At 44.8% G+C, this 12654-nt stretch overlaps 1 long non-coding RNA gene across 2 annotated transcripts; it reads left to right on the top strand.

Moving 5' to 3' along the window:
* Positions 1-1884: 1884 nt before the first annotated feature.
* LOC137847003 (uncharacterized) lies at positions 1885-10137 on the top strand. 2 transcript variants are annotated; one of them, XR_011090712.1, is made up of 3 exons: positions 1885-2160; positions 7632-7761; positions 9131-10137. It is a non-coding gene; the product is annotated as an uncharacterized lncRNA (long non-coding RNA). The 2 variants fall into 2 exon arrangements; XR_011090711.1 differs by having other exon boundaries at positions 9128-10137.
* Positions 10138-12654: the final 2517 nt, after the last annotated feature.

Below are 12654 nucleotides of genomic sequence, written 5' to 3'. Positions count from 1 at the left end.
CACTCACAAAGATTGCTAGAAACCTTACGTTAAAATATATATATATTTTTTCTTCCATTGTCTGAAGATTTGAGAAATGCCTTAAAGTTACAATATGGTTTTGTTCTTATACTATTTTTTTTGATGACTTTTATTCATTTATAATTTGGTTTTGCTCTCTAGCTAGAATTATTCATTATTCAGAAAGTTAGAATGTACAATAAGGGTAATCTCTATTGCCACAAAACAGGTTTTCAGATGTTCCAATGAATACTTTGGCAATTTTAATAAAAGTCCATTTTGTGGTAAAATTGCTGCACATATGCCGCATGTCATCATGCACATTCATGTATACTACATAAAATATAGTTGTTCCAACATAGTTTGAATAGCTCCATGCTTTGAGATAACTGCAGTTATCATTTGTTTGTTTAATCACAGAATGTGAGTGATAAGCGGAGTATACTAATATTTCAAGAGTTTCTCTTGAATGACATTTGTAGCTATCTCTAACTTTGTATTAGTTTAAATAGTTGTTAATTACACTTTGGGAAATAATAAATAAATAAATAAAAGTGGTGCGAGAGGCGGGAAAACAGTGCATTCCCAAGGTAGATAAAACACTAGAATTAAACTGTAATGTAGAGATCTTGTTCGTAAGATACACATATGTGAATTCAGCTTAAAGGTCTAAATTCAGGCTTCTCTCATGTTGCAGGAATGACAGTGAAACCTCTGCACACTGTCAAAACAGCACAGAACCAATAAAAAGGATGTCCAGTGTATGTTGCAGGTGAGACGTTTGGTTCTTTGTGATTTTTTTTTTTTTCATAGATGGTTGTACTTTTGGCTGTTAGAGAACTTACCCAGTTAAGTTAATCCGTATTGCTTTCTTTTCCTACTTCATGCATTCAGTGTATCTTTAGATATATCTTGAAATTAGGGAGCTTATACTGGACTCACAGGAAAAACCAGGAGCTGCAATCCAGATGAGATGTTAGTGTCCAAGATGTGTGACTTCTTTTAAAGGTCCAGCACCCTACTGCAAAAATGCTTGTGAAGGCTTCCCACGTGCAAGAGCAAGAAGTTGGAGATGGAACTAGCTTTCTCCTTGTTCTTGATCAAGTCCTTCAGGAATTAGCCTAAGACCTTCTGAGGCTGGGATTATCAGTCTCAGAGGCAAGCTCTATTGTTACTGCCGTTCTGGAGATTTAGTTCACACTGCCATTGGTCATAGAACTGTGAATAGTCTGCTTCCTTCCAAATGAATTTTTAGTCAGAGGTGTATGGGGAAGAGCACTGTATGTTTTCGTTGCTTATGATTGTTTGCTTCCCTTGTAAGCTTTTCCATTTGTTTATCTTTTATGGCCCTTTTCCAAGGAGGTAGAAGCAATACGAATGCACAGCCAGGTGAAATATTTGTTGTTTGCTGCACAGGTGAGTGAAAAATATGAAAAAGTTGGCAAGGTGGCCCTAGAAATTCTTCCAGACGTGGTGTGCTGTTCGCAATGAACCTTGGAGATTTTGAAGTGGCATCTGTGTTGCGTATTTCAGTGATACGCAGAAAGGATGGCACTGAAGGCTTCTTTTGTAGAAGCTTATTGCTCAGGCCTGTAGTAACTGGATAAGGACATACCTGTGCACACATCTAAAAACTTCAGTGGCTTGACTAACTTCTTCATAGAAGACGAAAGTTGTGGTTGGTTTACCAGGGTAAACTGATGGAATACATCAGCCTCTGAAATTAGTATGACATTGAACTCTTTGCTGACACTGTGGCGCAGAAAAGACCTGTACTTTCTACTAAATCTTTACAGAAATAGCTTACTGCTTTTATCTTTCAAGCAGAAAACCATTTTTCATAGACTTTTTTTTGCATTGTGAGGATACATGAAGAGAATTCTGCAGAGAGGGGTGTGATTTAAAAGGCTAAGAGAACACACTGAGTGTGTTGGCTTGCTTTCTAAATTGCTAACATATCCAATCAAAGCATCGGAACTGAATCAAGAAAGGAGGGGTTGCACGTCTTCCGTTTATGGCATTATCAAAATGTACGTAGTGTCTTGTTCTAGTTGGACCTACAGAGCAGCCTCTGGCAGACCACTGACATTGCAGAGCATCACCTTGCTGAAGCAGCGCTATTGAAGGCACGAAGCATTTGCAAGTAACAGTGACAAATTGGTAAGAGATTGCTGTTTGCTTGTGTTAACCTTGCCTGCCTGGGAGACTGATTGCCCTCCCCAGCTGGAGAACCAGGAGGGACATCAAGGAGGCCAGAAGGGGGTTATTCAGGGGACCACACAGGGAAGGGGAAGCAACAGCCAGGTGAGGGGTGATTCCCTTTAAATAACTTTATTTGCTTCTTGGCTCTTGAGTCAAAACACCCATAGCTACGTTGCAGGACCAGCAACATGCCTGCTCTGGCTGCTCCAGCCAGAGCCACACTGTGATATCATCACTGGGTCGTCATGGTGACGTTTGAGCTTCCCCCACCAGAACCCCCAGACAGTCCATTGAGCCTCACTTGCTCACTGGCAGGACCAAAAGGAGCCTCTCGCAGAAATGGCTGCAGATGGAAACTCGAGTGACAACGAGATAAATGACATTAAACAGGAGCCACTTCCAGAAGACATGTCGTACATTTTTGCTCCAGATGAGCTGTTTGAGTCTTTGGACTCAATCTTCGGTTACAATCATCTGGCCAAGCTTTTAGTTAGAAATGATGCTGCTACTATCTTGAAAGAGCTGGAAGCGAGTTTTCCTAGAATAAGATAGTTCGGTTGGAAGGGACCTTCAAAGATCGAGTCCAAATGTCTGACCTCTTCAGGGCTAAACAAAAGTTAAAGCATATTCTTGAGGGCATTGCCCAAATGCCTCTGGAACACAGGAAGGCACAGGGCACAGGAAGGCACAGGGCAGGGAAGATAAGGGCAGGGCAGGCAAGGCAAGGCAAGGCAATTCTGAAGCAGATAACAATTTCAGCTTCAGAAACAGAAATAAACAGCAGACACAAATGCAGAATCATTAGAACTACTTCACTTTGACTGTATCAAACTGTCCTCAGTTTCTTAACCAAACCTTACATTCCCTTTTATAACTATGGAACTAAAAGTGCATTCAAAATGAAGGCACTTCTGATACTAAGAAAATTGCTCAATGGGGAAAGTTAAATCTGATGAAAGTCACAGGTAAAGTAATCATTTCGGTTCAGAAGACAACCCAGAAACCCACCAGGCCCATATAAAAAGCATGCTCAGGATGAAGATCTCTCATCAAACAGCAATCCCAAAACTACAACCTCAGCAGCAAATTAAACCAATTGGGCTTAAGTTCTTTAGACATGAAGCACCTGCCAAGTTCATCCTCTCTCACACCCTCTCAGTCCAGGCAGACTTAACCAGCCACGAATGCCCAGTCCCCCAAAAGTCAGGTTACACAGTCTGGCAGTAAGCTACAAAGGACCATGACTTCAAGGAATCAATTATTACCAAGGAGAGCAGGACATACTGGTGTAGGCCAAGGAAAGAGCCCACCGTTAGTAGAGCGATGAAGAGAGCACCACCTACGCTCACCAGCCATGAACACTGCTAAGCAGTGGAATGCTCAGACCAAACACTCCCAAAGCCTCTGATACCTGACCAGTAATGGTCACTGGTGGCCAGTAGTTACCAGTAGCAATGCATAACACACAGGGGGGCACGTAAGGAGGTCTCAGCCTACCCCCAAACACACTGAACTCTCAATGCCAGGAGTGACAATACCTCTCTGTTGTCAAAAGAGTGAGCGAGTCAAGGCCAATATCGTGCCAGAGCACAAAGGCTTGCTCAGAAAGATCATTTGAGTAGGCCTGCAGGAAAAGAAGACTTACTTTGTGTCCTGGTTTCAGTTAGGACAGAGTTAATTTTCTTCCTAGTAGCTGGTAGAGTGCTATGTTTTGGCTTAGGATGAGAAGAGTGCTGTCCTAACTGAAACCAGGACACTTTCTTATATATTTGTCAAGCAGAAGGGATGGATTTGTAGTAGGGTAACGACTTCATCGAAGTCTGCAGCTTCGGCGGACCTCCAAATCCCCATTTTCTCCATGAACTCATCTTGCAGCTTTCTCATCTGCTCTGGTCCTCGGCATTCTGGCAACTGAAATGCAGAAACATAGACAATATTTTGAGACAGTAAAGATGGGACTCTCTTGATTTCACCGTTGCTCTGGTAAAATGTAAACAAACAAACAAGAGACACACTGAAACGAATTGATTTTTCTTTAAATACTGTCGTGGTTTAACCCGGCCGGCAGCTAAACACCACGCAGCCGTTCGCTCACCCTCCCCCCTCCCCTCTCTGGGACGGGGGAGAGAAATGGAAATTGAAGCCCGTGAGTTGAGATAAAGACAGTTTAATAAGACAGGAAAATAATAATAACAATAACAATAATAATAATAATAATACAATGATGATAATAGTACTACTGGTAGTACTTATAGTACTAATAATATGTACAAACAAGTGATGCACAATGCAATTGCTCACCACCCGCTGACCGATGCCCAGCCTAACCCCGAGCAGTCCGGCCCCTTCCCCCAGCTAGCCACCCCTATATATTGTTTAGCATGATGTCAGATGGTATGGAATACCCCTTTGGCTAGTTTGGGTCACCTGTCCTGGGTCTGTCCCCTCCCAGCTCTTACTGCACCCCCAGACTGCCTGTTGGCAGGACAGAGTGAGAAGCTGAGATGTCCTTGGCTTGGTATAAGCACTGCTCTGCAACAATTAAAACATCGGGGTGTTATCAGCACTCTTCTCATCCTAAGCCAAAACACAGCATTCCACCAGCTACTAGGAAGAAAATTAATTCTGTTCTAACTGAAACCAGGACAAATACCAAATCAGAAGTCCTTGTCAGGACCACTGCATTCCACATTTTTATTGTTCTGCACGTTGAAACTAACTACTTAAAAGCATGATCTGTAGAGAAACTTTTTCATAGACCGAAAGCTAGTCTGACAAAAACTAATGTGAGACGTTTGTTCCACACAGGAGGGAAGGTTACTCCAGTTACTTCTTGTCTAGAAAAGTGAAAACGATCAACACCTTTCTCTAAGCTGTTTTTCACTCTGTTCATGTAGAACTCTAACTGACAGTGTTCAAAAAAAACTATTCCATTGTAAGTCTCTTCCTAAGGTGTATATATTTTATTACCCTGTTTTTGCATGCAGCACTTTCATTTCCTGCATTATGATCTAACAGCTCAAGGAGGTAAGAACTGTTTCAAGAGAAATACCCAAATACCAGGTAGCTCCAACTCTTGCTTTTTAGAAAAAAACTCTGCCCATTGTTTTCCATACGGCATTTGGGAAACAACACATTCCTTTGTGCCTACGAACAAGATGGAATTCATACTGCTCTCTCCCCAAGCCTTCAAGGAATTCATAAAATATCCTCCTATTTGCACCTACCTCTCTTCACAGAAAAGTCACTGATGAGAGAATGAGCTGACAAGGTTAGAAGGTTTGGGGGCCAAATGAAATAGATGGAGTGACCAAGTGCCATCCTTTTCAATAACCAGCATGAATAGGTATCCTAGGGAGTTACAGCCTCTTACCTGCAGTAGATTCTCTTTTTCGGTCTGATTTTGGCTTTGTCAACGGCCTACATTAAGAAGAGGACAGAGGAGAGATGGAAGAAAAGAATTCTTGGATTAGACCCATTGAGAATGGGAAATTTCACCACGTTTATAAGCCAGTGTTCCACAGTATGCAAAGAAAATTGTGGTATTCTGGGAAAAAAAGTCTGGGATTTTCAGGGAAAAAAAAATCAGCTAACCATTTTCTTGTGGATAACTTAAGCTTAATATCCTTTGCAAAAAGATATTCCAGCAGAACTTTTCACATAAACTCGGTGTTTCATGTATAAACAAAACACAACAAACAAAAAACAACAACAGCAAAACACACTTCAAATTAAAGTGGTCAGTGGAACAGTCGAGCTTGACATTATTCATTGCAGAATTAAAATCTAGTTAGAGTTTTTCTCCCGTCTCCATACCTTGCTAAATATGTTTATGAGGTGCTCTCTCCAAAAAAGAGTAAGGTTCATTACACCAAAGCATAGAACCCTTCTTACTGTTGTTGAGCTTCGTCATATTGCTGCTCCTACAAGGATGAGTACTATCATTTTTACTACAGGAGGGAAGTTGTGATAACCTCGAGGGGGGGCTCGTTCTGCTTACAAAATGAAGTTTCATTAAGAGGATGTCAAACTAAATTTCACTCTAAAGTCAGAAAATAGACAAGATTCTTCTACTCCTGGAATAACTGGATATAAATGGCTTGCTGATATTGGGGAAACTGCAAAAGCTGCTACCACCAAGTCTTTGTGCATCACAAAGTTAGGGAAGAGACATTTGGACTTGAACGTGCAGCTAGGAGCAAGATCATCACCTCTGTCATCTAGGGCACATCTCCGCAATTTGAGTGCTTCAGCAAAGCCTGGCGGTCCTCCAAATGAACCAGGAATGGCTCTGTGCCTCGAAGCATGGGAAAGTTCTGCAACCAGGGGAAAAGCAACACGAAAGAAAACAAACCAAAGCTATCCTGCTGCCTCCTCGCTCCCCGCCCTCACGGGCCGCACGGAGCGGCTTGGGCGCTCCTCAGCCTTGTGCTCTGCCCCCCTTCAAGGGGGGGATGTTGTGGTTTTGGGCGTTCTGCTAAACGGCTGGAACTTCATTGGATTTGGGATATCGAGTTGCTTACAGAAGGCGTCCCAGCCCCTAAGGAGAGGGAGGGGAGGAAAAAAGGGGAGGGGAGGCCGGAACAGCAGGCAAGGAGCAAGGAAATCGCATTTTCTGGGAGAGACGGGGAGAGAAGCAGGGGAGACTTGGATGGGACTCAGCCCGGTGCTGAAACGGAGAGTGCCGAGCTTCCTAGGCATTCAGCACTAAGGTGGGAAACTCCATCCTGAAGGGCAAACTTCAAATGGTGAGTGAAAAGTCCAACAGGTTGGTTAGCACCTTCTTCTCGCCAAAGACAATTAGCTTTAGCCTTCACTTTCACTCTGTTTTTTACTGTTACAGCTCCCAGAAATCATCCCATGGCTTATTCCGTAGTGATGTTGCTCCTCTAATTATGCAAGCCAAGCCCATGTGTTTCTGGGGGTGCTGTTTTTTTGATTTTAAAGTCTGGTTTTTCAAACAGTACCTAACCGAAAAGCAGCAATCACTGACGTTCTTTTATCATATGAGGCACTTTCCAATAACGAGCAGCAGAAATGTGCAGTTAAAAAGCTACACTTCAAGATGTGCGGATCCAAAGTAACACGTGGAACAGGAGACTTATGCCCTAGTGTAGCAGTGTAAGATGTGTTTCCTAACCTGAGTTGGCAACATGACTATTTTTTTTTAAGCTGTTACCCTTTTCTCTACTGCTTTTTGATTGATTGTGGTTTTTTGGTTTGTTTGGTTTTTGTCTTAGTTTTTAATTTTTATGGAGCAGTGACTTTAGGTGGAAAGAAGGGAGAAACCAAGTATTTCTCAGTGAAGACGACAACAATTCTGACTCTGTTTCTGTAGAAAGAGAGTGTTTTACAGGTGGAGGGTACTTCATTGAGACTGTATTCTAGATAAACAGGAAACCCGGCTGAAGAAATTTGTGTCATTCCAGTTTCTGGACACTTCACATGACTCCTGCTGGACATCCTCAGGTAGAACAGCAACAGATGAGTGTTGAGAACACTGTGCAAGTTTCTACGGAGCCAGACAATGTAGTTACTGTGGATCACTACGAGCTCAAAGTATGTCTAATTTCAGCTTTTTTTTTAATACTCATGTAGGACCTCTTGTGACCTGTACACTTGCAAATTAAGTCAGTTAACCAATGCCAAATAAAACAATTAATTGGAAGGACATACAGATTGTGAAGTATTCAACCTATAATGCACTGTGACTGTTTAGTTTCCACACCTCATGTCGATTTCTGTAGGCTGACATAAACCAGCTAGCCATGGATAAGCGACAACTTTTCTGAAATTGCATCCAAATGCAGTCTTAGAATTTCTCATCCGTGCTATTGCAGTGTAATAAGGGTTTGCCAGTCCCTCTCGGGAGGAAAGTGGTTATCTTAGGCTCCAGCAGGGGAAATGGGAAAGAGTGGCCCTATGTACATGAGGTAAAAGGTTCCTTTGCATGAGTTGGAGAGGGCATGAGTAAGGACCGTCTTGAGAAGAGTGCAGGACGAGGGAAATTAGCAATTAGAATGAGGAAATTAGAATTGAGGCAAATTGCTAGGAGTCCTGCAGGTTGGCCTAAAGCAGATAAGGGCTGCTGTTTATGTGCTGCGAGAGTCCTGTGTGGGGAGAATATGACCAGATAAGAATCCCCTTTGGTAAGGGGTCTTGTCAACACAATTTTTGTCACATTCTTAAGCTGTGATCTAATTTGTAGAGGTGTTACTACTTTTTAAAGCTGTCTTCCTAAGGAAGCAGATTCCAGGTTTCATTGTTGTACATGTCTGTCAGTATATCCGGAAAAGCCATAGAGGTTTTTCACAGAGTCAGCTAGGTAAACCTCAAGAAGTAGTTGGATTTCTGTTGTTGCTGTTTGCTCCTTTGGCCTAGAAGTTGATGAACTTCTCGACCAGTGTACAGCCACCCATATGGCAGCAGTTAGGTACAGTTTCACATGGGACCTCGACCTTTCTCAGATCTTCCATTTCCATTTACCATAGCTGAAAGTGCTCTAGGTGTGTTTTTTTGTGAGTTTTATCTCCATGTTGTATAGACCGAAGTTGAGGGGAATACTCAAATTTTGTGCTAGCTGGTCTGAGGGAGGCAGAGAGGCAGACTTTGATGATAAGATGCTAAGCAGCAGTGTTTCCAGGGGGCAGTAGTATTTCCATTTGGTATGCCTGCTTTCTAAAGCGACATACTCGGAGTCTCACAGAGATAATGAACAACTGTGGCAGTGGAAAAAGGTGCTGCCACTAGCTTGTCACTGCTGCTGTGCCAGACATTATCATCTCTGCATCTTTGGTAATAGAAACGCCTGTGTGAGAGATTGGTAATTGCTACAAGCCGTCCCTTTGCTCTTTGTCCACCCCTGAACTGAAAGGCAGGATTGAGCTAACTAATCTAACTTTGCTTTGGGTGCTTGTTCTGCCAGCAGAGTTTTGGGCATGGTACCCATTCGGCTAATGGGTGAAGGGAATCACCACAGGATGCTTCCTTCTCCATCTGATACAGCTGTACCTACAAGATCTGCAGCCTAGCTTGCAAACATGCTTTTTAGAGGGCCATGCACTGCTGCAACAGCTTCTCTAATGAAATGCATCAGTGGCTTTGTTTGTGGCAGCAACTATGCTACAAAGAGGATCGTGTCCTTCCCTGCTGCTTTGGAGGCAGCCGACTTGCAATTATGACCATAGATGCGATAGAATGATTTGTAATAAAAGATTGTCTGAAACATAAGCCTTTCCTTTCTCTGAAGTATGAAAAATGAACTCATTTGAGAAATGAACACATCCATCCCCAGGCAGAGCTGCAGGGATGGATGCTACTTGCTGCTCCTTGACAGGGAAGGCAATGCCCCCTCCTCGTGTCCCCAGCCTGTCCTTCCTAAAGGGCCCACGTCCTTCCATTCCAACACGCCAGTCATGGGAGGCATCCCCCCGTGTCTCCTCAGTGCCAAAGAGGTCATTTCATAGCAGCGGGCACAGATGGGGCTGAGGGACTCCGTGCCTTCTTTTTCCTCAGTCTTTGCCAAAAATCTCCCTCTCCTCTGTGCTCGGGGATACGGGAGAGAATCAGAAAATGGAAAGAAATTGTCGGTTAAGGTAAAAACAGTTGAAGAGGACAGAAAAGGAAGGGAGGATGATAACAAAGGAATTGTAACCAGCAAGGACAGCCAGCAGTGTACTGGGCTGTGTGAGCTGGGAATGGCCAGGGAATGCAGGGTAGGCATGATCCAGAAGACGGCTCCTGATTTTCGGGTCTCCAGGACAGGAGGGATGTCAGCAAGCTGCAGCAGGTTTAGCACAGGGTCCCCAAGATGCTCTGGAGAACTCTGCCTGTGAGGAGAGGCTGAGGGTGCTGGGCTTGTCCAGCCTGGCGAAGGGCAGGGCGAGGGGGACCTCCTCTGGCTGTATCTCTGGGGGGGTTGTGGAGGATGTGGAGCCAGGATCTTCAGCTGGGTTCAGGGTGGGAGAACAAAAGACAACAGCTGTGAAGGTGAAAGAGGAGAGCTTCAGGCAAAAAAGAAGGCAAAAAGCCTTCTCACCATGAGCTCAGCCAGGCGTCACCCAGAGGCTGTGCAGTCTCCGTCTTTGCTGGTTTTGCAAAATGCAACAGGGTCAAGCCTTGAACAGCCTGTTCTGACCATGCTTGTGACAGCTTGGGCTGCAGGCCTCCTGAGGTCCCTGCCAACATGCCTTATGGTCCTTTGACCTCAGGCCCAGTTTCTGGTGCTGCCAGAGGAGATGCTGTGGAGCCTGAATCCTCCTGTGCTGTAGGGGACCATCTAACGCCAGGCAGGTGAACATCTCCTCTTCTCCCTTGGCTGTTACTGTAGCCTGGGAGGCACTGCCTCAGCCATCTCTGCATTACACCTCCAGCTCCTGTCTTCCAGCTGTAAGCACCTGAAAGTCCATTGCCTGGATGTGCTCTGAGGTGTGGGAAGAGATCTGGGCTTTTCTGGGGTGTTAGTTCTCTCCCTCTGCACGCTGCTCCTCTCAGAGACGGTCTCATTTTTCACTTTCTTTCCTACCTGGAGGGAAATGCATACTCTGTCCTGGCCATAAAGCTGAGCATGTTTTCTACTTTTGCCACACTTCCACATCTCCTGGATCTGTCACCTGGAAAAGTGAATATTGCGTGCATGTTCGTGGCCCTGCTTTCCTCCATCTGTGCAGCAAGGTCCACATCTCAGTGTTATGTACTTTTTTGCAAAGACTGTGAATTGTCATGGATATGATAAGATTCTTCCGGGGGGCACAGGGCTTTGTACAAGATGCAGAATGATCTTACTTGATGGTGTTGGCCTAACAACACTAGAAATGCTTTGAAATGTCGTTTAAAAAAAAAAAAAACAAAAAAAAACAGAAAACAAAACTAAACAGAAATAAAGGCAAACTTCTAAAGCATTGATAATTTATGGATGCACATTTCCACTTTTATGATTTTTGTGACTTTGTTTTCCTTTGTTTTCATATTTATTAATGGCCGGTATCAATCCTTTGAGACACGCTGCCCAGCCTCCACCTGCAGCTCCTGAGGGCCTCCGGTCTCCCACAGGTCCTCTTGACAGCTGCCAGCCCCAGAAAAACACCTCCAGTACAGAGGGGCCCCTGAACCTAGCAAGGTCTGCCTGGAAAGGTGAACAAATTATTCCAACATAGGAAAGAAAATAAAAATAAATAAATATATAAATAAAAGAGCATGTGTTCATCACTTCAAACACTCTGCCTAGAACAGTCCTTGTATGGCCATCCCTTGGGGAAGGTGAACCTCATTAGCTGCAGCTTGCACTGGGCACACAGCTGAGGAGAGTGTTTTACTGTTTACTGAACTGCACCACACTTAACTTTGGTTGGTTTTCAATGGGGAGCAGTCCTTCTGTGCCTGCGTGCAGGCAGTTCTGTGGGGAAAAGGGCTGGGAGTTGGTGCAAAGGAGCTGTAACATGCAGCTGCAGTCCTGACTGGAGAAGTCTGATGGGAGGAGAAGTGCTGCAAGTCCCCCATGGCTCCTGAGAGAAATGGTGGGGCTGGGAAGGTGAGGAGCAAGGTTGCCCACGGAGTGCCTGGCCTCAAGGGACTGCCTTTCCAAGCTGACCAGGCCTCCTTAGGAGACCCTCTGGATCAATAGCAAAGGAAGAGGGCAGGGAATTGAAACAAATCAATAAAGAATCCAGCTTGAAGGGAAAGCTTCCTTATTATCAACTGCCCATTGAAATGTGCCTCATTCACTAGCTTTCTGAAATCTCCCCAATTAGACGTAAAAGCCCTGAAGCCTTGAAGGAACTGCTGGACAGCAAGAGGGCACAGGAGGGCTCTCTGCATTGTGCCGAGCCCCAGGGTGTATTTGGCGCTGAGTCCATGCACCTCTGATGCTGAGAGGAGATAGCACAGGCTGTTCAAGAGGTTAAGGCCAGGAGAAATGCTGAAGGTTCTGGGAGTGTTAATTGGTCCCACTGGGGGACATTACCACCACAGCTCCCCCATGGACTTGTTAGCAAAGGAAACGGGAGGCAGTGATGGTAGGCAGGCAAAGGCAAAGTAAAGGTGGCCCTGATGGCAAGGAAACCTTGATGTGTTTTATCAAAGCAAGCACCAAGGCCTGACACCCAGCTCTGGGAAGAGTGCTTCTGTCCCTCACGCTGCTCTTCAAGGGGCAGTGGGATCTGGGGTGTGTGATGGCAACTAAAGGACAACAGTACAACTCCAGTGCACAGGGCTGCAAGGAGGCCACATGGTTCCAGTGCCAGGAGCACCATGTGTCATCTCATAGGCCCCAGCGGCAGAGACAACAGCCAGAGCCACGGGGACAAAGACTTCTGCTGTGTCAGGGCCTTCCAGCCCTGTCAGTGCCCTTGGACATCTCCCCACAGGTTGTCCTATCCTGTCCCATGCATGAACCATTTTCCCTGCAGCCTGGAGACATCCAACCTGCTTCCCCACCACAGCATCTCCCCACCC

This window comes from Anas acuta, chromosome W (assembly GCF_963932015.1).
Source record: "Anas acuta chromosome W, bAnaAcu1.1, whole genome shotgun sequence".
In the NCBI taxonomy this organism is placed as follows: domain Eukaryota; kingdom Metazoa; phylum Chordata; class Aves; order Anseriformes; family Anatidae; genus Anas; species Anas acuta.
Note: the sequence above shows the minus strand (reverse complement) of the source record. Positions and strands in the feature narration are given on the sequence as shown.